Source organism: Corvus cornix, chromosome 2 (genome assembly GCF_000738735.6).
Source record: "Corvus cornix cornix isolate S_Up_H32 chromosome 2, ASM73873v5, whole genome shotgun sequence".
In the NCBI taxonomy this organism is placed as follows: Eukaryota; Metazoa; Chordata; class Aves; order Passeriformes; family Corvidae; genus Corvus; species Corvus cornix.
This window is the reverse complement of record NC_046333.1, coordinates 63,763,362-63,790,191: the sequence shown is the minus strand read 5'-3', so window position 1 is coordinate 63,790,191 and position 26,830 is coordinate 63,763,362. Positions and strand designations below refer to the sequence as shown.

The 26,830-nt window shown below is 39.5% G+C and overlaps 1 long non-coding RNA gene across 2 annotated transcripts in view; it reads right to left on the bottom strand.

Annotated features, from left to right (window-relative positions):
- The window catches only part of LOC104691418, a 62,127-nt gene that overhangs the window by 17,505 nt on the left and 17,792 nt on the right, over positions 1-26,830 (bottom strand). The window contains exons 1-2 of one of the 2 annotated variants that reach the window (XR_002046213.3): positions 12,748-12,846; positions 5,865-5,958 (exon numbers count right to left, since the gene is read on the bottom strand). This is a non-coding gene — a long non-coding RNA (uncharacterized LOC104691418). Of the gene's footprint in view, positions 1-5,864; positions 5,959-12,747; positions 12,847-26,830 lie in introns of those variants that run through there. The other variant, XR_752156.4, reaches the window with a different exon arrangement.

Here is a 26,830-nt window from a genome sequence, read left to right as displayed (position 1 = left end):
ACAGTGAAACTGTGGGACCTTTGTTACATGGGGTATGTGACAGCAAGTCCAAACATGGCTGAATTAATCGATGTCTTCTTTGCCTCAGTCCTATGGAACAAGATGTCCCAGGCTTCACTGTTCAGAAAAAGGGTTCAAGAGTAAGAACAGCAGAAAATGAGGATTACAAGAGGAAACAGGCATAAATTGAAACAAGAGGGTTACAGACTGGCTATAAGGAAAAGCTTTTTTCCCCGTGGGGACAATGGGTAACACATTGATCAGAGAGGTTTTGCAGACTCCAGCCTTGGAGTTTTCCAGCACCCAGCTGGTTAAATCCCTGAGCAATCTGTCCCGATCCCTCAGCTGGCCCTGCTTTGAGCAGGAGGTTGGACTGGAGACATCCTGTATTATCATGTGATTTTCTGAACATGACAAGCAGTCTAGCTCCTGCAGCATGATGAAACCTGAAGAGTGCTGCAACTTCTTTCTTAAAACTGTGTTTTTAGATAATGAGAACACTTTAACAGAACTTGCATGAAAAAGAAATGAGGAAGCCAGATCACAGTATTTTATATGCCCTTCAGAGCCATGCAGACAAGCAGTGTCCAAGGCACCCAGCTTGGTAGATATTAAGGGAAATGTGAAACTAAGCACTCCCAATGAAACAACAAACAGCTGCTCTATCTACAAGGAAAGGAATACAAACAACATGCAGCTTTTTATTGCAGTGCTATTCACACTTTTATTTCCACTCACAATAAAGTTGGTAATATCTGCAAAATTTATTCCAGATTGCAAGGCTGTGCAAATATCTGTATAATTCAAGTGTAGTGCTTGGAATCCTGGCAGTTGGCCAGAATAGCTGTCTATGTAAACAAGTTTGGTTATTTCTATATTAGCCACTCACAGCTATACCTCTCTCCTGGCCTATCAAGCCAGAAGATTACCCTTTACTTTATGTTTCTCTGTGTGGGACAAAATCTAGCAGTGGAACTGCATTTACAGACAATATAATATGTAAATGATATGCACTGCAATTAAATAAATGTCCATTCTTCTGAGCATGGTCCATTTAGGAATGCCCTGCTGACTTTAGAGAAGGACTGTAGTCCCTAAGTTCCCAGTTGAAACAATAAATGAACTGTGTGAGTGGTAAAGTTAGCTGGAGAAACAAACAGAGAAGATTTGTGCAGTGACATAAATTAGGACTTAAAATTATCTCAACAGCTTACATAACATTTGCTGTGCACGAATGCATTGCATGTGGTGTTTAATATTGCATATATGCTTTGGCAGATCCAGTGCAACTTTACAGTGAAGCAAGGACACAACAGATGACAAACTCTCCACGAAGCAAGAAATGTGATAGCTTTATTCACATACTGCAGATGCAGTGAAATGAATCTGGGTTTAGTAATTATTTATTTATCTGCATGTGGGATTGTTTTGTCTGTTTCTCAGATTTTGGGTTGTTTTTTTTTTGTTGTTTTTGTTTGGCTTCGTTTTGTACATAGGTCACTGTTGCCTAATAAGGACCTAATACTTGTAAAGTACTGAGTACATCACTTGATGTTTTGGAGTCTGGTGGCTGTTGCTTCTTGAAACACATGAGTAAATTGAGTCAGTGATGCTGTTCAAATCAAAATAGGAAAGAGGATAACCTTGCAAATAAAATGGTATATGTGCAAATAAAATGCATATGTGTTTCGTCCATGTAATTGTAACTCTGAATGATAACTCTCTGCAGTCCTTACGACAGATTTTAAATATATGAACTGAGGAACCTAAAAATGCCCAATCACCCTACACAGAAATCTGTGGTTAGAAGAGAGCATTGCCAGAGAGCATTGCAGAGCCCTCAAAACATCTTGCTACATGTTTGCCAAGAGGACCAAACGAAGAACTTCAGTAAGCCAAAGACTTGCAAAGGGTACCCTTTAACAAGAAGCACATTTCAGGTATAGTTCTTGCTCTGTGCAGTCATCAAAAACCATTTAAAGTGCCAAGATCTATAGTTCTGCTTTCTGCTACATTTAGTGTCATCAGCAAAACGCACCCAAAAATTAGAAAACAAACCCCCAAAGCAAACAACTACCCTCAGAGGACCTGGGTCAAGAACTTTGTTGTTATCAAGTAGTGACTTTGTCCTGACTGCAGAATAGCAGGGGAAAAGCTCTACATGCAATCTATCCCTCCAATATGTAGATGAAGATGTGACTTCTGGAATTCCCAGAAGGTGCAGATACGGCATACAGGCTTGTACTGGCCCCTTTGAGCTTTGCATGCCATCAGTGATAACAGGGCTGTTTAAACAAACTCTGCTGAAGAAATAAACAGCATTTTCTATTGAAGTGCTTCAACAGCAAGCAGCCAGTCATCTTAGTGCTGAAGGGAGGAGTCTAAGGCTTAATTTTCAGGAGGATTGTCTATACAACAGCAGTTATGTCAGAGGAGCAATATCTAGTTTACACAACAAAATACCCTTGAACTATTAAGCTGCAGGAAAACTCTGCAAATCAAAATTAATTACAAGTATGTCTTGGCTGCATAGAGACAGAAATGCTGCAGCCCAGTAGAGAACTAAGAAAAGTCAATCAGGGCACTGGTGAGCATTTAACAGGAACTTATATTTTGAAATACGTGGAGTACATCACTGTGAGGGTCAGCATTTAGCAGCTTTCCCCTAATTCGGGGTACTTTCAGTACTGAGACCAAAATGAATTATTCCCTCTGTATCTTTTGAACATAAAAATATAGGGAACTCTCATAGGTGAAGATGACATCTACCATTTTTGCTTTAACCATCTTATCCCCATTTTGAACATCCTTTGCCCTGCTCTTACCCCCCACTGTTTATTAAACCATGACTACATGTTGGGATAGGATTATCAAAAGGCTGGGATAAATTTCTCTGTGATTTTCGTTGGCACAGCATTTTAAGCAAAAGCATTTGCTATTACACACCCTGATAATGGCACCCCTAGGTACAAATACCCTATTTTAGAAGATCTGTGTTAAACATTTTGAATTCCCAAATAGTTACCTCCTCGGGAACAAAATCATTAAGCTGGGTAGTTTGACTTAATTAGACTTAAATGTCATCAGTGATTCACTCTCTTTTAATAAACTCATCTGTTTTCATGTCAGTTCTGTAATTTACACCATAAAAACCCACTCATGTTGTTGCAATGTCTCAGGAGCACAGTCAGAAACTATCTGAAAGTCTTTCTTGGCTGCCTTCTTGAGGGATTCATGACATTGTAACAGATGCAAACAGTGTCTGTGAAAGTAAAGCCTTTTCATGGAAAGGCATCACAGAGAGCTTTGTGTCTACTAGAAAATTTGGAGCCACAACACAAAAAGAGATACAAGTGCTTTGGAGGAGGAGCTCTGTTGAGATATGTGCTTTGCCACAAAGCTCTGAAAGTGAGCAGAGTGAGAAGAGGAAAATATAAGAAAATAGGTGTTTATGTGAAACCCATTTCAAAATGGTGAGTATTAAAAGTTGCCTGGTAGCTTAGCAGGTCCACTGTCATCCCTAACTCTTTTGGAAAGAGGTGCCAGAGGTGTGGGTCAGAGCCAAAGAACAGGCTTTCTTTAACATATATACTCTATTCATTGTGACCCTTCACTCTCCCTGGACATTAGAGGTGCCTCAGGAAATCTGTGTAAAAGTATTACATGCATTCAGTCCACTGGCAATTTAAAAATCAATATATGACTTACCAATACACTACACTTTTACATACGGGAGGGCCGGAAAGGAGCTGTGGCAAGGATCTCACCTCTGTGCACTGAGCTGAGCAGCGCACAAATACCATCCTAAAGGGAATTTGAGCACTCTGCTGTGGATCTGCTTGCGTTAACCTCCAATGCACAAATGCTAGGAACATGCTCTTGAACTCTCCAAAGACATTCCTCCTTGACACTGGACAGAGGTCAAAACATATGTCAACAACTATAGGCTACCTAAATTTCAGAAGGCTGGTACTCACCACTGTGGTGGATCCAGTCCAGGAACAGCATTTGCCGGATGGGAAGCCTGCCCCAATCTACTTCAAAGCACAGTTGGGAGTAAACAGGTATGCTAATGAAGAAATTACACATGCTACTCATTTACCAGCTCCCAGAGGAACATTAATGGCAGAAGTTGATTACACATGCAGCAGCAACAAGGTCCTATACCTGATCAAACACATTTGTGGGTACGGCACTCTTTTCTGTGCTAGAAACAAGCAGGACAGGCAATATACAGACAAAATTATTCATAATGCACCTCCTGGTCAGATTAACAGGGGTAAATGCTCACCCCAGTTGGTGATATTTTTAATTGGAGACTGAAAGACAGCACTTGACATAATCTGTGATTAAAGAAGAAAAAAAAAATAGCAAATAAATGAGCATACAAATACCCCATGTAGGTTTATTTTTTTTTTTTGTATGGGTTTTCTTCCACTACAAATACTGAACAGGTTTATGTGCATGAGATTTATGTGCATGGTTGGATATTGCTGAAACTGTGTTTGCTTTCCATTTTGTTTGAAGCAGCTCCACTGGAATCAGGTTTGTTTATTTACCTGGTATTTGACAAACTGTCTCTGACACTCAGCTATCAGGGGTTCATTCCCATGTTTCTTACTGGGAACTCCATTCTCCTAATTGTTGCTGTAAGCAGGACAACACAAGAGGTGGTTTTGCCTCCAGGCTATTTTAGCTGGGTCTGGTATCAGCCATGTTTTATTATAACCTATAAGACTGACATCTCTTTGATTGTCTTTCCTAAGACTTCAGTTTTCCTTTTCTTTTTTCTTGTTTTTTCAGTTTCACATACACTCACACACAGAAGGTATATTTAAAGGGATATATTGATCTTAATGACCTCTTGAAATTTATCCTGGGGCTAATCAGAGGCTTGCTATGTTTCGCTGGCTAAATCTATCACGGTATTGAATAATTCACAGCCTGCCTTAAAGGCTCCAGACTAGGTGATTTACCCCATATTAATGTGATGCTTTTGCATTTTAATAGGCTTATGTTAATGTTTTACAAAATGATAAAGCATTCTTCTGAACTCTCCGGCGACAAGGGATGATGGTATGAACCACATAACTCTAGCAAAGGACAGCCAATAACATCAGATTTATGAGTGTTGCTACAGCATCTGTTATAAACTTGAGCCAGACCAAACCATTTTGTTGAGACTTACCCCTGCTCTGACTGCAGAAGTGGCTTTTCCCAGCCTGCCTGACACTTTAATGAAAGTAGTCAGGCACAGGAGAAAAGGTAGGGCATTCTGAAAGCAGAACTAACCTTTCCAAAACTGTTTCAGTGCAGAGGTTTTTATATCCCTTTGAGGAAAGACCTAGAGGAGAACAAGAGGGACTTCATAGCACTAAGGTTGAAATTTCAGAGAGAAGTGCTCATGGGTGGGGTCATATTTTTCCATTTCAAAGGGAGACAGCCTGTCAGCAGAGCTCAATGTGTTAGGCATATGTGGGGTGCTGAGAATCGTAAAATGCAAGTCAGGTGACGAGAACACTCACACCACTTCCCTCCAGCTGCACTGCACCTTTATATCTCAGCTGCTCAACAGATCACAGGAGAGCTTTCCCCAGCCTCTCAAGAGAACAAACAAATGACATTTATCTCTTAAAACCTGCTAATGTGCTTACGTGAGAAGGGACTTGAAGGTGGGGAGGAAGCCACAGCACCTCTTCAATAACTGCTGGTAGTGGCATCCTTATACCAACACAGGATGGAAACAAAAAGGAAAAATACTCCAGCCCTGGGCCTTCTGGTAGACGGCAAGGTGAAAAATGAACTCCAGTTCTGCTAAATGCAGACTAACATATACAAGGGGGTGGGGGAGGTGAACTGCTTACCCTACTGACGCCAGTCAACTCAAGCCTTTGAGAATGGGACTTGCTAGCAAGTTGCTTGGAAGATGGTGGCTTCCCATCTTCATACAAGGAAAGACTAGAGAAGAAGAAAAAAAAAGACAGAGAAATGGGAATAGGGAATGAACAACAGTACAGAAACTTAACATAAAACGAAGTGTGTGGCATTATGTGGAGTGGTGTACCATATCCTACCACTGACAGGCAAAATAATTGCATTTATTGATTTCAAAAACAGTTTTTTGTTGCAAAAGGCAAAAAAAAAATTCACGATTTAGTTTTTCATAATTCCTCTGACAGGAAAAGGAGGGTAACACTTAACAGACAAACCCATCTAGAAACGCTAGGATATTCAGGTGCTCACCTAGCAAACAGAAAATTCATTTTTAGCATGTGGCTTGCAGCAAAGACCCAAGCCTTCACTTCACATACTCCAACCCAGTTCCTCAAACGTCGTGATGTAGAAGCCATCTCTACCATAATGAATATGCAATGCACAGTGGAACATCTGCTGTTGGTTTTTAAATGGACTGCAAGCAATTATGACATACACCTGGGAATTAAAAGACCCAGGTTTTCATTCAGTGTTAATTTAGATAACCATGTTAGCCTCTGGCTTACTGGCTGCTATGAGGTGGGGCTACTTGTTTCCAGAAAATGCAATCTGCACCTGAGAGATTTTCATGACAGCTGGACCGTTTTGTTAAGACTGTCAATGTTAACAACCATAGCAAAAGTGTCCACCAGTTCTTCTGCACACTTCTAAAAAGATAATACAGAATTATTTTTCATACCACATGCAATTGGAATGTGGAGACTGTGGCTACAGTTCAGAAAATGACACAAGAAGTGACTGAACATTTAAAAGGATAACAATACCATCTGGAATTTAAACGATTGCTATTAATACACAAGCTGGAAGAAACGCTAAACTGCATGCTTCAGATTTTAAACCAATTTTAGCTACTAGGTATTAGTTGCAGATTATCCTATCACTGCTTAATTTAGAGTCTCAGGAATCTGTATTGGAGCATCTGGTGCAGTCAGAGAGGAAACTGAAGTATGAAGTTATGTTGGTATTTATGTTCTTCTCTACCTATAGCATGTGCAAAACTTAAAACCAAGCTGTGCACCTTCAGAACTTTAGAGAATTAAACCGTGCACGTGGCTGATAAGAACATTGTTACATACATGCCTCAGATTAAATACCTACATTTGAAAATATTGGCCATAACAAGCATCTACCACTGTAATGAAGAACCCATAAGACCATTCAGGTACAATGACATCCTAAATCACAGAAAAGAACTGAAAGCAGTCTCAGTAGAGGTTCTATTCCACCTCCCAGATCCTGAATGTTGAGTATATCAGAAAGAGCAGCTGATGTGCCTTCCCGGGCAGGCTCCTCGTACACTACTAGAGCATTTTCCTTTTTTTTGCAACTGTTGCCTCATGTTCAGCATGTGATCTACTACATCTGCCAGGTCCTTTTCTGCAGAGCTGAAAATGTTCAGATCTATCCTGTGCTTGTGTAGCTGATTCTTCTTGTGTAAGAGTAGAACCTTTACTTATTCTCACTCAAACACATCCCACACTTTCATGTCACTCAGTGTTTTGTCATGACCTTTCCAAATTCTCATCTTGCCTCTTAGTTCTTTGTGGTTTCTCTTAGTGCTGTGTTTTCCGCAAATGGAATGAATGCAGTTTCTATCCTAGTGTGAAGGCCCGTGACAAAATCTTCTATAGCAATATGGACACCTTGTAAGTGCAAAGATGAACTAAAAATCTTCAAAGCTGAGTCACCACTTTATTAGCAACTGCAGGCAAACCAGCTCAAACTTGAAACCTAGAAACACAGATTTTTTCATTCTTTTCCTCGTTAAACACTTGTTTGTTGCAGTTCACCATCTAAAAAAATCAAGCATTCACTTCATTCTTAAGTCAAACTGAGTTAATATCAGGAGTAAATAACATGTACTTCTCTTTGAGCACTAGTCAGTTTAAACATCAGTCATACAAAAACAGATTTACAGCAGAAATGAGTTGCTTTCTTGGAATAAAAGAAGCAGAAAGCCTGTTATTTCCTCACTCAATCTTATGCATACCACATATGTATTGTAAATATAACCCATGATTTTCAGGGCCTGCAGAATTTAAATGCATCCATATTTTGCAAAAGGATCCTTAAAACTTACTTTCAAGACACAGATTGTTCTGGAGCTGGAATCATTTGGGAGAGTACTAAATGAAAAGAGCCTGTGATGGGGAAGAAATTTTAGTCCATAGTTCAAAGACTTTTTTATTTTTTCTAATACCAAATTTTAAGGAAGTAGTTTATCTCCTCATGGTAAATACACTTGACTTCGGAAATAAATTATTTTATTTCTCTACCCTTACATAGCAAATTACGAATCCTCTCCACCAAACTGGATAGAAAGAATGTTATGTGTTTCAGATAGAGTTTCATAAAGCAGTAGAACAGCACCCATTGTTCTGAAAGAAAATTCAGAACAATGGGAGTATAAGAATACAAGCCAAAAATCTTCTTATTGGATCTTGTGTTCCTTACTGATCAGAACATGAGTAAGAACTTCTTTCTGTTCTGTCTTTGCAAGACCTTTTCAAGTGTAAGAATACATTTAGTGTCTCTGTACTCTCGTAGGACTTCTAGAATTTTTTTCAGCATTACAAGATTTAAATGAGAGATGTTGTGTAAGTGGAAAGCATGATGTTAATAAGTTTTTTTAATATCTCAACAATGATGACAATACTACTCTTCACTCAATTTCTTAGCTGAAGCACTTGGTAACCCTGTTCAATCATCTATACAGTAAAATTACTTATTTACCAAAACAAAAGACTTATCCTGATTGAATTGTCTCCCTTTAAACAAAGATGAACAATTTTCGCTGGGGGTCTTCAACACTTTGCTGAAATATAACCAAGCAGATGTCAAGAAATGGTGAGAAGCATCTGAAGAAGCTACTTAAGTTATGAGTGGGTTTGTGTAGTTTTAAATTTCACATCTTTTCCATTCTGAGTGGCAACAGAGTGGAGACTTACTCGTGTTGCATGGACTATGTTGTAACCAATCTATTTTTCACAGGGCCCTCCACAGTAAAAGACGACTTAATTTAAAACTTCATGTAAAACAAAGCCTAAAATAGGATCACCAATTATTGCAACTGCCTCACATCATGAGCAATGTTTGCTTGAGGACCTGAAGAGACCTTGCTCTATAGCCTTACAGAGCAGAAGGCCTTTTAGCTGCAATACCCTTGGACAGCTGTGCTGGTCAGGTGTGTATACTCTGTCTTGCACAGAGGAGCTTAAGATATGCCTGGTATTTTTTTAAGTCCTACGACAAAGCAAAACATCAACAATAGTGGTTTTTAATACTCTGAGTTGTTGCTTCCGGGCAGGGACTGTTTTTGTGTTTATAGGACACCTAATAAAACAGGGCCATAATTTGATTAAAAGGTCAAAGAGTTTTCAAAATTGAAAAAATGAAAAATAAATGCTATAGTAATGTGTTTCACAGAACCAGCCTACAGATCCTAAAGAACCTGTCTAGAATGGCTGAGCCAGTAGAGAGCAGGTGATAATTGATTTCTTATGTATGCCAAGTTCACATTAGGTCTTAGAGCAAATCTTCTTGCTGCAGCTTTAGCTCAGTATTTCTTTACTTAATCACCATGGACAGAGAAGAGATCATCCTTTTTCTTTCTGAAGCAGCCTTTTATGCTCTTGAACACTGTTAGTTTGAGTCAGTTAGTCTTCTGTTTCTTGCTCTTAGCAATACCAATTCACTTGGTCTTTCTTTGAAGATCATGTGTTGTAGACTCGTGCTTATTCTCATTGCTATCCCCCAACAGACTTTTAAGTGTTCATTTTTTCCTTGAAGTGCAATGCTCTCTTCTTGACCTAGCAGGAATATTACAGCATACTATCAGGTATAGAAGGTTTCCAGAAAGCTGATAAAATACATTCTGTTAAAATTTGAGCAGCAAAGAAAAAGATAGAGGAATGATAGTCTGTAGCAATGCCTACAGTACTATTTACTAATGTTAACACAGTAATAAGAGTATAGAATCATAAAATCGTTAAGGTTGGAAAATATCTCTTAGATCATTGAGTCCAAGCATTAACCCAGCACTGCCACCATTAAACCGTGTCTCCAAGTGCCAGATCTACACATCCTTTACATACCGCCAGGGATGGTGACTCCACCCTTTCCCTGGGCATCCTGTTCCTATGCTTGACTGCGCTTTCCATGATGAAATTTTTCCTAATATCTAATCTAAATATCCCCTTGCACAACTTGAGGCCATTTCCTCTCTGTCACTTGTTACCTGGGAGAAGAGAGTGACCCCCACCTGGCTACAGCCTCCTTTCAGGCAGTTGTACAGAGCAACAAGGTCCCACTGAGCCTCCTTTTCTCCAGGCTAAACACCCCCAGCTCCCTCAGCCACTCCTCACAGGACTTGTGCCCCAGACCCTTCCCCAGCTCCATTACCCTTCTCTGGACTTGCTCCAGCCCCTCAGTGTCTTTCTTGTGGTGAGGGGCCCAGAACTGAACACAGGATTGGAGGTGTGGCTTCACCAGCGCAGAGGGACAATCACTGCCTTGGTTCTGCTGGCCACACTAGTGCTGATAGAGGCCAGGATGCCATTGGTCATCTTGGCTACATGGGCACATGCTGGCTCTTGTTCAGTCACCGTTGACTTGTGCCCCCAGGTCCTTTTCTGCCAGGGATCAGCATGCTTGTGTGAGAACTGCCAGGTAAACACTGTCTGCTATGAATAATTTCAAGCCTCCTGGGGGCAGTAAAGATAAGAAACCAACACTCCTACCCTAAAAACAGACTCCAGCCAATTCAGTTTAATAGGTAAATCTCATCTCTCCAGTGCTGCATCAGTACTCAGTATAATGAAATGAGTCATCCCGTCACCTCTGCCTACTTCTAATGCCGTCACCAAATTTGCAACGCCTTAAGTAGCTCAGAAAAGAGTCTCTTTCTGCTTTTTTCCTAAATTTAACCATCTTAGAATTGCTCTGTTATGGGAAAAGAGTACAAACTGAAGGCTTCCTAGCAATATTTCAGTGAATAAAAGAGGGAATTACTGTTATTTACGAAAGAAGAAAATGTGATAGAAGTTTAATGAGATAAAATGAGTCTGGAGATAAAATAAAAAGCTGTTCCAGAGACACTACATGTGAGTTTATAAATAACATTGTTGATTGCATGCCTACTGGACAAGTTAATACAGCAAAAGATGTTTGAGGAGAGGAAATGAACAGAAGATTGAGATTGGTTTGCAGACATTTGAAAAAAACAGTGTCATAGTGAAAAGCCAGCAAGCCAGTCTGCTTTCAAATATGCAGTCAGTGCATTTTGGTTGGTTGATGATAGTGAGGTAAGTGGACAGCCAAGCTCACAAGACACAAGTGGCTGTGAAGTGATTAATACTTAAGATACCAGAGGCAGAGTAAAGAGAAGTGAAAGATGTAATTGAGAAAATAAAGAACATGAATAGTAATGCTTTTTGCACCTGGTGAGAAAGCCTGTATTGTTGACATAGTGTGATAGCTACAGATGGTTACTTGGAGTGGAAATTCGTGAGAGGCAGTGGCAAAATACAAGCATTTGTAGGACTTTTGTGAAGAAGACCTGATTTTCAAAGGTGCTTTCAAGCCAGGAGTATTCAACCCTATAAGTCAGTTGGAGAAGGTGGAAGATGAAATTTTGTTCTTTCATAACAAATATGTTAATGATAGCAAAAGGGTACTCACTAGTTATTTAATCAGTGCTACTTCTCTACTATAGGGGTTAATTTTGAGATTATGTTAGGTAGTTCTCTTGTCTTAAAAATGAATTAGCAGTAAATTTCAACTTGTCTCATACTTCACAATTTCAGTAGATGTTTAAATGTAGCTAAATAAATTGGAATAATGAGCACAATAATTAGGAATTTAAACTGAGAAATTATATTCTAATCTGCATAGAACACAAGCCAAACACAGGGAAACAATTCATGTGTAACACCTATCAGTGCAATGATGTAATGTATATATCACTATCAAATAACATTTGGAGTTCTATGCTTCTATGATCCCACTTCAGTTTTGTTTGCCTTGGAGTTAACAAATTATTAAATCAGAAACTCAGTAACAAACCTTGCATAAATGCCTGCTCAGACTTATTCTAGAAGAAAAGGCTGTGATCTTTTTTGTCATTTAGAAAGAATTAAGCAACAACCTTGATAAAGCGGTAACTTCTACTTTCATGTTTGAGACTAGTGGCATTTAGCAAAGTCTCAACAGCAAAGTGTACTAAAAAAATTACTTTTTCGGTATCATGCAGTCACCTTTAGCAGTGCTTCCACCACCATCTCTTTTAGCCCAATTATCTTCCTCATGTATTCTAGCATCTGACAAGCAAGCAGCCCTGAAATGCACATCACAGTCCATGCTTCCTCTTTAATTTTCCAAATAACATTCAGATCTAGGTATGATCTAATAGGATGCTGTGGATGTTGCCTTCTCAGAGAAGGGGTTACAGGCCTGAGAGGAGCAAAAATATCCACGAGAAATCATTTAACTTGAATCCATGTTTTCCTGAAAAATGAATATTTTGCTGTTTTAATGGACTACCAGCTTCTTCCCACAGGATCATTCTTAATACCAATCTCTCAGCCTCAGCAAGCCAAGCTCTCATTTTCTTCCTGCTGCATGGCAGCTCAGGGGCAAGGAGCATATACTTCTTGGAAGAACACCCTTCAGGCATTCAAAGGTGCTCTATTCCCACAGCACTTCTAACCTCTTATGAGATATGAAGATCCTGTGTTTGCTCCGATGATATCTTACCTACACCTCGTGCTCTAGTGTGGAGACAGGAACTAACCCATTAGGCTCTAACGCTCTTCTCAATAAATCAAGATGTTAGCATTCAGCCTAACTCCTTTGGCAACTCTGGATGAAATAAGTTATCCTGCAACAAAACCAAGAAAAGTTGTTGAAGTAAATTGCATGTGATTTTTTTGCTCTCGAGAGCTGCTATATTATGTGACTGGGGAAAAAAGAGGGGATTTTCAGGAAACAAAGGCTAAGTAAATATAAACATAAATCAGATAACAAGCGAATGTCAGTATTTGTTGGCTTATTTCAATACAGGAATTTAAATTGACAACTTCCTGGGCTGCAGATTAAATGGTTACAGAGGATGCAGATAATCTTTCATGCAGAGCATGCTGGAGGCTGGGAATTCACTCTCCAGTATTTGACATACCAGTGTTAATCCTCATGTTAGCTCTTGGAAACTATCCAATCCAAGGTAAACAGCCTGCTTGTCTCTTAACAAGCATCTGGACAACAATTTACAGCAATCTCAGGTTCATGTAGGAGGGATGCTGCCTAAAGTATGTGTGCTATTTTCTGGATGGGACACTGGAGAAGATTGAAATAAATTTTACTGAATGAAGTTAAACAAAAGTTTTCAGCAAATTACAAAATTATTGAAGCAAGTTCAACATAATCAGATAACTTTCCTAATGAATCATACACTAGAAATTATTTTCATGCTTAGCCAAATCTGCATTTATACTTTCCAGGTATCATTCTCAGCAGTAAATAATTACTATATTCCTATGCATAAATGACCATTTTAAATTTGCATGCATCAATTTTTTTAATCAATATTTTTAGAACACTGTAGTGCCATTCTTTCTTAACAGATACTAATTTCATGCAAGAAATGTACCTTATGTGAATGTAACTTACCCTATAAATTCTGTAAACTAGTATGAACATCTAAAAATATTTAGTCCCCACTTCTTCAAAACTAGCTCTTAAAATTACACTGTTCATAGCCACCTTCAATACTGGGTTTGGGTACATGGGTTAGAAAAGAAGACCTTTGTTTTTTCCCTTTCCTCATGGATTTATTGATCCTTTCCCTGTCACTGCCTAGTTGGATTTTAGTTGTCTCAACTCATTTTATCTGGATGATAGTGTCCCCAGGAACCGACATGCTCATAAACTCTCTGTTATTGTATCACTAGTTTTTAAAGCAGGACTTAAAATAATACAGAATTTTAAAAATCAAGATACAGAGTAACCACTATTTAGCTGAAACTAGAAGGGATTTTCACCAGACAGAATTCATAGCAGAATCCCCACTCACTTCAGGAAAAAGAAATTCAGCAAGGACATAGTAAGATCTATGAGAAATCTGTATTTACACTCGAAACCACTGAAATTACATTCTTGCTGCCTTTATAGTAGGAATCAAGTAAACACAGAGAGAAACTGTAGATAAAAATACTCCTATGAATCCAAAAGTTGGTGACTATGATTCATAATTACTAATCACTTCCTTACTACAGGCCTGTAATTTTTTTAAGGACTAAGGTTAACCATAGTTTCTAGCATTTCTTGTTTCCTGTTCTTTCACGAGATTAATAACTGCAAAATATTTGTCTCATTTTAATTGGCCAAAGAACAAAAAAATGAAGATTGCTCACCAAATACTTTTTCCAGACTGTAAGACAAACAAGGTTAAAAAACAGGAGGAAAATTAAACAACAGGAGGGGGAGTATGAGGCACTGTTTAATGCCTTTGGCATTATTTCTTTTAGCAGTGAATGCTAAGCAATGCTTCAAACTGAGATCACAGTTGAGCAGACAGAAAAGGAAAATATCATTTTGTCTGTGAAGTTCTCAGAAGCATGAACCTGTCAAGAGGTAGAGAAATAGGTCACATGAAAGTTAATGAAAAGTAATAAATGGAATACATTGTGCCACAATGCTTCATCTCAATTAAAAGTTCACTTGCTGAATGCCATTTAAATTGACAGATACCCATCTCTTATCAACTTGCCTATTTATTGTCTTTGCATTTAAAAAGGCTGCTGTTTATTCCACTGGGTAACCTCTGGAATCCTCCTGTTGTGTTTCTTAGTCAAGTATAATTGAAGTGCAAAGAAGTGAAATGCCAGGATTCATAGGAAAATGTTTCATGGGAAAATGTTTCCTTATTACAGATGTTCATGTGCTTCAGAATAAACTGACATTAGAGGAAGGCTGGATTTTAACTTCTGGCAGTGTCTGGCATCACACTGGCAGGAATTAGTGATTGCTTTTTGACCACTGCAATGCCATCACTTCAAGAGGCAGCTCCAACACCCCTTTTTAAGAGTTCAAGACAAAAAAAAAAGAGTAGTTTGGAAGGCGAGATAGGGAACATGTAATAGCTGCATGACATTCCACACTGCTGCGCCACAGCTTCCCACACAGAGGCATGATGACAATAATGAACTTGCTGAAAGGGCTGTGCTGTGCTTACTGTTGGGTTACAGCTTCAGCACTGTGTTACCCTGTTGCAAAAGGTGAGTTATAGTTTCTAGAGGTGACTTGACCCACTTATAGATGAGACAAAATTTTGTAGCTTTTATATGGGAGGGATATCTTAAGGCTGAAGCTGAGACACAGAAGAATACCAGAGGTACTACTAAAATTGGGAACATGACTGCAGCATGCTGAAGAGAAAAAGTGAGGCATCAGAAGGATGCACTTTTTAAGTTGCATGTGAAGTCTCATTTTCTCCAAGACAGCTGTCTGTCTTAAGCTTCATGTTAAAGTATTTCATCCCTCTTCTTAGGTTAAGTACTTCACAAAACTCACTTGTCTCAAGGTGGTAGTGGGAGACAGTGTCTCCATAATTGATTGCCCATAAGTCCTTGACCTTGCTCAGGAAATGAGAGCTGTGGTGCATAGTTCTCCTTCAGTGCCAGGATCTCAACCATATTTCCTTCAACTCCACAGTAAATGCCTGCATTGTGTGAGAGTTGTGGAGCACCTTACACTTCCCATGTAAGAGCTGAGCTACCAAGAGGGAGCAGCAGCTACCAAGAGGGAGTCTGACATTGCAGGAAGGGTCCACTACTACAAGGTGGGAGGGAAGAATATTGATTTCTGTTTTGTCATCCAAGGATGGATGCCAGAGTGCCACAAGCACACCAAATACAACAGAAACACACAGGGTGTTTGGGAGTTTTACTGATCAGGAGCAGGGCTGTGGCAGATTTTGATTATTCTTTGTTCAGGATGGGAAACCCGTGTGCGTGTGCAGAAGTCTAAATGTGGGCACCAAACACTTCCACTGCCAAAGTGTTCATGGGATGCTTCATTTTAGGCAAATGTGCAGGTGTTTCAGGCATGGTGGGAGGCTGGAATACATGGGAGACTTTCAGAGTAGCCTCACCTTGGGGGACACAATGCATCTCAGTGGCTAAAAACAAAATGTAACTCAAGAGATTCATCAGAAAGGAAAACGAGCTCACAGTTCAGTGGCTCCAGTTTACATCAGATCCAAGATCAGTGCTGCTCTGACTGTCAGGCTGGCAAATACCAAATCCAGGAATACCTCTTACGATTTGTGCAATTACACAAGTATGCAGACATATTTTCAGAGAGATTATATATGAAAAGGAGAACTGTTCATCCTTATCTCACAAACACATAAATGTACACTGCTACCATGCAAACTAAATTAGTTGTGTTTGGAATTTAAAAAAAATTATACCTGTGTCTGAAGGTCTGAAGCCGAATTAGCTGCTTACATTTAACTGTCCCAATGTCTTTATATTTTAAGGACTTGAGCAATAAGGATCTTGTACTGAATTCTTGCTGATTCTTACTTGTTCAGCATAGTTGAGAAATTGAGCTCTTTGGGTAGCTGTCTCCTCTCCTTACCCAAAGCCTCAGGCTGTTAAAAGCGTGAAAAAGAATGCATCAAGGGTTATTTTTAAAATGCTTCTAAGTGGAATTTGTGCTCAGTTAATATTTAAGTACTGCCTACAATGCACATAATAAAATGGGAGCGTGCTTTAGAAAGCCCTGATTAAATGTGCATGTCGGCTGGTGCTCTGCTAGCCTAATGCAATTTGATTTTGACATAATGTAATGGAGCACAGTGATGAAAAACAGCAACCCTAATAAGGCTCCTCTTTTCACAGCTTATTTATTTTTGGCCACTGAAGCAGTGTGCTTTTCTATCCCTCTCTTTCAGAGCATGTAATCTCAAAATAATTAGCTAAGATGACTTTTCCTTGTTCTTAATTAAATGAAATCTAAGTAACAGACTATTACTCTTACATTGCACAGCCATAGGGGCATAGTTTCAACTCGAATATACTGGCAGCAGAGAAGTCAGCTGAACAATGGGAAAACCTACAGCAGCAGCAACTTTACTGAAAGGAAAGCATTGCACCAACAGGACCTGACTGCCCTGTAGGTGCTCAGAAGAGAGCTGGCTGTGTTCCATGCTCTCTCAGTTGCCTGCTCTTTAGCATCCAGGCAGATCAGACTGTGCTGTGACTTGTATAAGGTGAATTAATGTTCAAAAGAGAATTGTATCAGGTTACCAAATTAATTTCTGCATAATTCTGGTTTTGAACACAGGTTTCTAGGGTGAAAGGCTAACGCATTAACTCAACACATCAAGCACATCTCATTATGCAGAAGTTAATGTTAATACACTCAATTTCCTACATTTTTAAGGATTTGATGCTTTCGGGGACTTTTTTTCTTTTCATGCTAGTTGTACAATTGACATCTTTTATCTAACATGTAGTTTGTGTCAAAAAATTCCTTTCAACAAAACAACCATCAGGCACTCACGAAATGTCAGATCATCTAGGAAGCAAGGGAAGTAAGTTGTGGCAGAATAGAAGAGGATGCTATTCTCAGTCCCGGTGGGCAGCAAAGCTAAGCAAATGAGAGTTACCCACTGAATTAAGTGCATTTACTCTTGGAAGAAAACTGCTCTCTCACTTTAGATGTGGATGCAATTATCCTCTTTCTCTCCCAGCCACATGTATACACATGTGGTGATAATCCTGGCCTTTACAGGATGTTTTTTATGTCACTGTGGGGAAAAATAAAAAGTAAAGAAAAAAAAGCTATAAATGTTCTGAACAAGCACTCATGGTATAAAAGTGCTAAGCCACCAGGATAGTGAATAGTCTGTGACACTTGAGCCTCAAAGACTTTAAAGGATGTGTCCAAGGCCATGTTTGAATTACACTGTGCTGAACCAAATAAGATGGTTCGCAGCAATAACTTCACATCCTGCACAGAGATGTAGGATGAAGTGTTGGGAACCTTGATGAAATCTGTTGCTGACATTTAAATAAATTAATGATGTACTCTGTATACAAACAAGAGAAGCTGATGTTTCAGCAGTGATGGGCCTGATTAGTTTTTAATTATGATGAAGCTAGCACTTTAATGGTTTGTGTTGAGCTTTTTAAGCCAAATTTTCAGTAAGCCTGTTCATGTGGAAGCCTAATGCTTTTACTGGCATATTCAGCTATGTGAAGGTATGTAGAGTCTGGTTAAATTTAAATTGTTTATCAAACCCATGCTCCTGGATTTTCCCACCAGCAGGCTTCGTGCAGGTAACAAACGTGCTCCCTTTACACCTGCACACATGCTTCCTTCACAAATAAACCACAAATCTGAAGGAGGACAGGAAATGTGTCTGTGTCTCTCATGGACATGTTACAAAATGTCTAGCAGCTTAATACACACAAGCTGAGAACTGCCTCTGGCTCAGTTAATCTAGACACAGCCTAGATTAGACATTTTCCTGTCTGCTGCACTTGCAATGAAGGGTAGTTTCTGTCGTTCTGTGATGGTAGCTGTGAGGTAACTGCTATTTTATGAGAGCAATTGATGCAATGTATTAAGAGAGCAATTTCAACATGGATACGTTATTGCTATTCTTTTTTTATTTATCACATTTATAGATCTTGATATTGACAGTCTGAAAAAGAGTGGGTACTTTTTTGTTTAGAAAAACCCATCTATTTTCATATAGCAAAGGGAAAACAGGAATGTTAACCCTGTCTGGTAGATTCAAGAAACTCATTGAAATTCATACCATTTTATGATACTGTGGTGTTAAGAAAGCATTAGTCTTGACCAAGACTACAGAGAATTGGTTCCCATGTCATCTCTAAGTGACTGTTAAAATGCAGATAATTTATCTGAGTTGGTGAAGTAATCTCAAGTGCTCAAAGGGAAGATGCTAAGCCAAATAAGGGGACAGTTATTAAGTTGCTCAAAAGGCAACAAAATGATAATGTTCTTTTACTTCCTTGCCTCTCAAGTGTTGCTTCCAGCCCCACAAAGCTGTTACAGACAGAAATAAATTAGATGGTTTATCATTAATCAGAGGATCATGGAGTCATAGAATGGCTTGGGTTAGAAGGGACCTTAATGATCATCTAGTTCCAATCCCCCTGCCATGGGCAGGGGCACTTTCCACCAGACTGGATTGCTCAGAGCCCCATTCAGCCTGGCCTTGAACACTTCCAGGGATGGAACATCCACAGATTCTCTGGGCAACCTGTTCTAGTGCCTCAGCACCCTCACAGTGAAGAATTTCTTCCGGATATCAAATCTAAATTTCTCCTCTTTTAGTTTAAAACCATTCCCCCTGTCCTAACACTACCTGCCTGTGTAAAAAGTCAGTCTCCCAATTTGTATAAGGCCTCTTTTAGTACTGAAAGGCCGCAATGTGGTTTCCCCAGAGCCTTCTCTTCTCCAGGCTGAATAACCCCAGCTCTCGTAGGCTGACAGATATATTAATATACCATTTGTGCTTATTTGTATTAAACTGCTGTATTAAAAGTGATAATGTGGAATTTTAGTGTTATATTTCTGTATTACAGCAAATAAAGGTTCTGAAATGGGAAAATTGCCAATTCACCTTCCTGTCCGGAGGTAGGTCAGAAATAATTTTTCTCTCTTACTCGATAGCAAAAGTCACAAAATAGTTCCCATACCCCAAAAAATACATCTAAAAACCCACATTAAGTCATTGTGAGGATAGAGGCACGTTACAACTCCACTGTGATCCACTTTAAATAAAAAAGGTATATTATGCTTTGAACATACAGGTTTTTGCCAGCATAACACTCATGAATGCTGATATAAGTTAAGTGTCATACTTGTAGGGGATAGGGTATTTTGGTTATAATCTGACACAAAATGTATTTTGCATTTTGTAGGTAGTGAAATGTCCCCGAATTTAAAGGCTGTGTTAAAACATGCCACATTTGGAATCAGGATCTTGCATTTTGTCCACCTGAGGAGCAGATAATTGTGTTTTACAAAATTCAAAAGTGACAAGAACTATGAAACCTGACTTCATAAGGATGTCTCTTGTGACTGGATTTGCTAACACCTCACACAGGGTCAGTTCCAGCTGACAGTCTTCCCAGCTGAGGTGCCTGCAACATATAGACTGTCTCATATAGACTCCCCTGTGCCTCATAAGGGTAGAGTTCCTGTTACAGTGGGCACCCCTTTCACAGCTCAAGCTGCCTCTTCTCTGCCTGCTGGAAACTGTGTAGAGCACAATGCATTTGAGACAACTACCTCTTCCAAATTTTGAATCATTCAGACAATTTCTGCTAAAGTCAGCAGGCTCAGATCAGATAGGCACAGAGAGGGACACTGTCTAAGTCTTGTTATCTTCTGAAACTAGTTAAAAAGGGGCTGCCATGCATGCCCCAGTAGGAGTCTGACAGGACAGACCCAGTTTCATGTTCCTCTGATCAGCTGCAATGCACCTCTCACCAGTTCCTGACAGACAGTACAGCAATGCCATGAGATGGTTAATTACAGAAGGTGCAAGTTAAAAAATGGAAAAAAAAAAAAGAAAAAGTATCCTTAGCTCCCTTTAGCACCATTCCCCTTTTCCTTGTCTCTAGCAGTAGAAGTGTACATTGCTAGCTGACACTCAGTCACGCTCAAACCCTGCAGGACAAAACACTAGTGTTTTGAACGGTGTTATCTCTTTCTGCTCTTTCCCAGCATACCATGTTACCTACCCAGCCAAAAGAAGGATTCCTTTACTTCCTGCTCTGAGGTACTAGGATATACATAGCATTTAAAATGCAATATTAATTTGAGTGGTTGCAGATTGCAGTACATTTAGTACTTGAAGAGAATTGTACCTGTGCAAGTAAGTCACAAATGTGGTGACAGATACTTTTTAAGAGAACCATGTAAGAATGTGTCAAAGTATTCTTCTTTTACAATACATTAGAAGAAATCCTACTCTGGAACTGCTGAGAAAATAATTTATCCTGATTTTTTTTAAGCCTGATTCAGTCCTCTTAACATAATTTCCTGAGCTTTGAACTCATTGAGTCTTCTAATAGTGTCCTTAGAAGGGAAGGAGGTAATTTTCTCTCTCACTGCCTTTAGGAGATCATCAATCATGCATTACTCGTAAGTATTAGCATTGCACCATTTGCCTTTTTTTTTTTCTTTTTTTTCTCTAAAGAAGCCTAATCATGCATGGAGAAAGTGCTGTAGTGTAAAAGTTTCCATTTATAAATTGCACAGTCTTTGTGCAGAATTGCTGTACCTCCTACAAGGCAATTTTAGTATAAAGCCTGACAATGATTCAAATCTCTAGCTATAATACATTTTTTTATAACCTTTTCGTCACCTGCTGCCACAACACATTTCTATAACAAGCAAATTCCATGGATGTTATCATGACAGATTTATAAATGAGCTGTGCTGTGATCGTGTCACAGAATATGTGCTTATTAAGCCAAGGGGTGATGCAAGTATTGAGCTATCTGAAAAGCCAAGATACTTCTATTTAAATCCCAAGAAACAGGCACCAAGATATTAAGAACTAGTTTGACTGAGCAGTTTTCAACATTTGCATATTCAGTTAATTTCAGTATTAAAACACTGTCAAATTAATATACTAGTCTTTTCTACTTGAAAAGCAGATTACATCACATGAAATGCGATGGTATTCGTCTAAGTCCTCAACTGACTGTCCCCACATTACAAAAATCTATACTTACTTTTTCGAAAAGAATTGCGATTGGCAGTAGGTGATGAGGAGAAATGAAGTCTGAATACTAACTGTATCCAGTGGCAATAAATGTCCAGGAGGAAAGCATGAAATAATTTCTTAATCTCACTGTTCATTGAAAATGAAAAGCAGTTCCATATTAGGCATTAGTTACTTCAGGACAATAAATCAGAACTGGAACAAAATATCCCTGGTGCATTCCTCCTTATTTACAAAGTTCTGTTTCTTGAATACACCATTGCACAGCAAGAGACAACATCTCTTCGCCATTCCAAGGCCCCACAGCACAATGTTCTTGCTTCAGGATCACAGCCCCAAGGACTTCCCACTTTCTTCTTCCATTACTTCCACATACCTTTCCATTCAAACAACACCCTCTGAGCTCCATTCACTCCTGTAATACCCATTTCTAAATGGCCTTACACGAACCTTAGCTGTGGGCAGTTGCATGCCCACCTTTCGCCATAGGAGATATTACTGTGTCAAAAGATGCTTATTTGTTTCCAAATGTTTGTGGAAAAGGAACACATCTTTTCCCACCGTGGTTTCATTACCAGTCTTTCATGGGGTATATGTAGTAGCAGCAGCAGGGAGCAGCCTACACTTGAGGCTAGCAGTCTCACAGAATTACTGTGCAAATACGACTTAGTGCTTTCTCCTCTTTCATGCAAGACTTGAGTAACTGGCACTGCCTCATGCCTGGCAAAAGACTGCTCTGTAAATCCATTCTGAGCAATAAAGAAAAATATAAGTAAAATGCACATGTTCACCAAGTCTGTTTTTTAACCTTTTGAACTCTAGAGAAGCTTTTTAAAGCAATCAGCTCCAAGTGCAAACGATATCCTGCTGCCACTTATCCTCCTTTCCCAAGAAACCCATTTGCAAAGTATTATTTGTTTATTTCTCTCAGGATAGAAATAAGCACTGAACATGGGAATGTTAATACACTTCATAATGATAAACCAGGGGTTTAAACGAGCACAAAAACTTGCTGAGGCAAAGCAAATGATTTTAAAGCTCTAATAGGATTCCTTGCATGAATTTGAAACATATGCACATAAAGCACTGACCCAGGACATTGTCACTGCTGTTTCTATTATCATTATGACTTTGCAAGTTCTGTCTTATTAATGAGCATTCAGTGCAGTGCTTTACCTATTGTGAGAGTCGCGGTACCTTTGATGTCCCCCCTTCTTCTGAGAACCACCCCCTATTAAATATAAAACTGCTGTGAAATGAGGTAATACCACACATAACAGAAAAAGCCCAGAGCAAAAGATTTGTGTATTGACAAGACAGTCCATCATAACACAAAGACACCTGTGCTGCCTGAATGACCAGTAGCCATCCAGCATGGGCCAGGTGTAGTACCTCCCCAGGCAAAGAAGTGAGATGCTGAATTACCCCTACCAGCATTACATAAGAAGACTCACCTCAGGGAGATGGAAAACAAGAGAAGTGAAGAATCACTGTTTATAAGCATGCAGATATTTGGTGTTCTTTCCCTTTACAGCCAGCGACCCAAACATGTACATGGAGAGCACACACAAAAATCTTCCTCCCGGCAGAAGAGAAAGGCACTGGTCACTGCACCAGGCTAATGCTATGGAAGCACTTAGCCTGATAAGGGAGGAAGGTAAAGAAGAGCCAGCAAACAAGTTTTGTTTCTGTAAACAGATGCCATCAAATTGTGCCTACACAGTGTAAACCTGATTCAAAGATTAGGTTACGAACTACTGCAGGAGGTTTGGATTCTACTTAAATTTTGCTGATTCAGCTTAATTCTTGGGGTTCCTAAGGATGGTACAGCTTCCATGGCTCTGTCTTTTCTCATCCCAGAGGCATATATCATGCAAAGCTTTATGCATGAGCAGTCTGGACTGGACTGTGCCTTCAGCTGCACAGGTCTTTTTATCTCCTGCAGTACTGTCAATCTCCCACAGGATGGCTGATGCCACTGGCACTATTGATGAAGCATCTTGCCCAAATATGTCACTTCTGTCTGAAAAAACAAGTTAGAGAGATTTCCTGGAAATGATAGTGTATCTATGCAGAGGCTCACATGCCTGGTCCCAGGGAGGAAAGCAATCTATGGCAGTACACAGATAGGATGGGATCCTTACCATGTACACCTTCTCAGACCCACATCTTTTTTTCATGGAACTTTCTCAGTTCTTCATATCAAGACAGTGTAATTGACCCTGCCAGTCACAACTACAATATTTCAGGTTTCTTTCTTCTTTGTTTGGCTCCAAGTTCATCTGCCGGGCAAACAGGGATGAAAAAAAAAATTATGAGCTGCTTAGCAGGAAACTTTATCCATTCAAACCAAATCTTCAAATAGTTATTAAAATGAAAGCTTAACTTCTCTTTCCTTCTGCTGAACAGAAGCAGCCTCAGTGAGAAAGTCACTCTTGCCTATTTACAGAGAATATTTTTCCCATTCTAATGTTTGTTTGCTGTTTCAAATGCAGCATATAACCAGTGAGCAGTTACATTTTGTGCCTCTTACAGAACCCTTAAGTGTTGAAATCCCACAGCACATTCACTGCTACGGAGCATGCAGTTTCTAGCCTCCACCCAAACTGATAATCTTTGTTTTCCACATCCGTATTCTCCATCACACATAAATCTTTGAAGCTGTCTATACATATAAATGCTAATTGACTACTGCCTTACCCAAAACTCATGCACAGTTTCAATGCAAAGGCTTCCACTGACCTCATGGATCAGAACTGTGATATACAAAAAAGACTCACAATGGCAGATGTACCTGAACAAAAACTCTGTTTAAGTTAAGTGAATGAATTATCTGCCAGCCAATTTTACTAAAAAACTCCAAATGTGCAGGATGATAGCTTTATGGATCTATTCTTTAGCCACTAGCTTCACAGGGTGTCAGGCTTGGCAGAATTATTCATCTGCCAATCTCCAATCTCCAAACAATTTTTTCTAAGAAAACGAAATAAATAAAAAAGGCTGACTGCATACCTAACCAGGTTTTTCAGATACAGGAACCCATAAAAGCATGAATATTTATTATGGGAACCTGAACAAAGAAGTGCTTTTACCATTAAAAAGTGATAGTACTTGAGAGAGCTATGCCTGCTCCATTTTCTAGTTTATAGGCAAACAGAGATTTCAGGCTGTTGTAGGAAATATGAAACAGATTTGATTTACAGGTATTTTTTGCTTTTAGGAGTTGTGAAAACTTTGCAAATGGAAGTTGTTTTTCTACCTCCCTTGTTGCCATGAGTCCCTAGTGTAGGGGAAACCTGCAGGTCTCAGAAAGTACAGGTGCCACTGGTACATTTTTATTCTTCTGACTTTTGCATGGCAATCTTCTTTTATTGGAATAAGCAAGACCACCACTGAAAAGTATACTCATTAATCTGTGTAACAATGACCCTTCTCTTTTTTATGGGTTCACTGCAGTTTAGGAAAAGAATACTGAGACATTCAGTAATAAAAATTTTCTGAATTTAAAATTTAAATAGTTGTTGAAAAAAATGTTGAAAAAAGTGCTGTAAATGAGATCTTTAGGCGGAAAAAAGCCAAACTCAGACTTGGAGTTGTGCTCAAGTAGAGCCTCATTCCATTATGAATTAAGAGGTTTTGACTTCCAGAGAGAACATGGCATAAATGACTTCTTATGTGTCTACTTCAGTTTATTTGTAATTGACTGACTGACTGGCTCTGCTTGGACTCTCTTATTTCTTTAAAATTTTAACTACTTATTATTTGAGCTCATTTGTTTGTAACCAGCTTTATCTTTCTGGAAATGTGCACAAGTAGCATACCCACACTGTTTTTCAAAATTTTATTCAAAGACACAGTACTCACATCCAGAAATAACACACTTCTATGGAAATCTGTTCCAGTCCATGTGGCTATGCTAGCAGGAACTTTTGGTTTGCTTTTTTTCTTTTTTCTTCTTTTTTTGATTTTTTTTAACACAGATTAAGTCATTCTTTTGAAAAGGATCATAACTTTCTTTGCTTAAGATTCATGAATATAAAGATAGAATATTTTCAGACAACGTTAATTCCTTTAATGCCCTACAGGAATCAACCTCTGCAAACGTATTGCCTAAAAATACAGTGTTGGATGAGAGGCTGGACATGAGCTGGCAGTGTGTGCTTCCAGCCCAGGAAGCTGATTGAATTCTGGGCTGTATCAAAAGCAGTGTGGCCAGCAGGGTGAGAGAGAGGATTCTGCCCCTCTGCTCTGCTCTGGTGAGGACGCACCTGCAGTGCTGCCTCCAGCTCTGGGGTCTCCAGCACAGGAAGGACATGGACCTCTTGGAGTGAGTCCAGAGGAGGCCACCATGTTGTTTAGAGGGATGGAGCATCTCTCCTATGAGGAAAGACTGACAGAATTGGGATTGTTCGGCCTGGAAAAGAGAACTGTGGCCTTTCAGTACATGAAGGGAGTCTATGAGAAAAATGGAGAGAGATTACTTACAAGAGCAGGTACTGACAGGTGGAATGGTTTCAGACCAAGAGTGTAGGTTTACATTAGATATGATGAAGAAATCATATACTATGAGGGTGGTGAGGCACTGGAACAGGTTGCCCAGAGAAGTTGCAAATGCCCCATTGCTGGAAGTGTTCAAGGCCAGGCTGGATGGGCTTTGAGCAACCTGATCTAGTGGAAGATGTCCCTGCCCATGGCAGGGGGGTTGGAATTAGTTGATCTTTAAGGTGCCTTCCAACCCAATCCATTCTATGGCTCTGTCATCATGACATGACTTGCTGTGGTGTGCAACTACCATGCTGATCTGTTGGGGAGAACTTTCACTCAGTGAAAATCCTGAATCTTGCAATCTACCACTTTCCTCTTCCAGGTATCCCAGCTCTTAACTCTAGTCCTTTCTTGGGAGATATTCTAAGAGATAGAAAAGACATCACTGCACCCATCCAGACGCTTACACAGGCACTTCACTGCACCAGTGCAGGAGGAGTGTTCCACTGCATGCTACAAGTGCAGCATCAAATGTGAGGAGGGAAGAGAACAATGGGAGAGCAGGGCTCTGCCCGC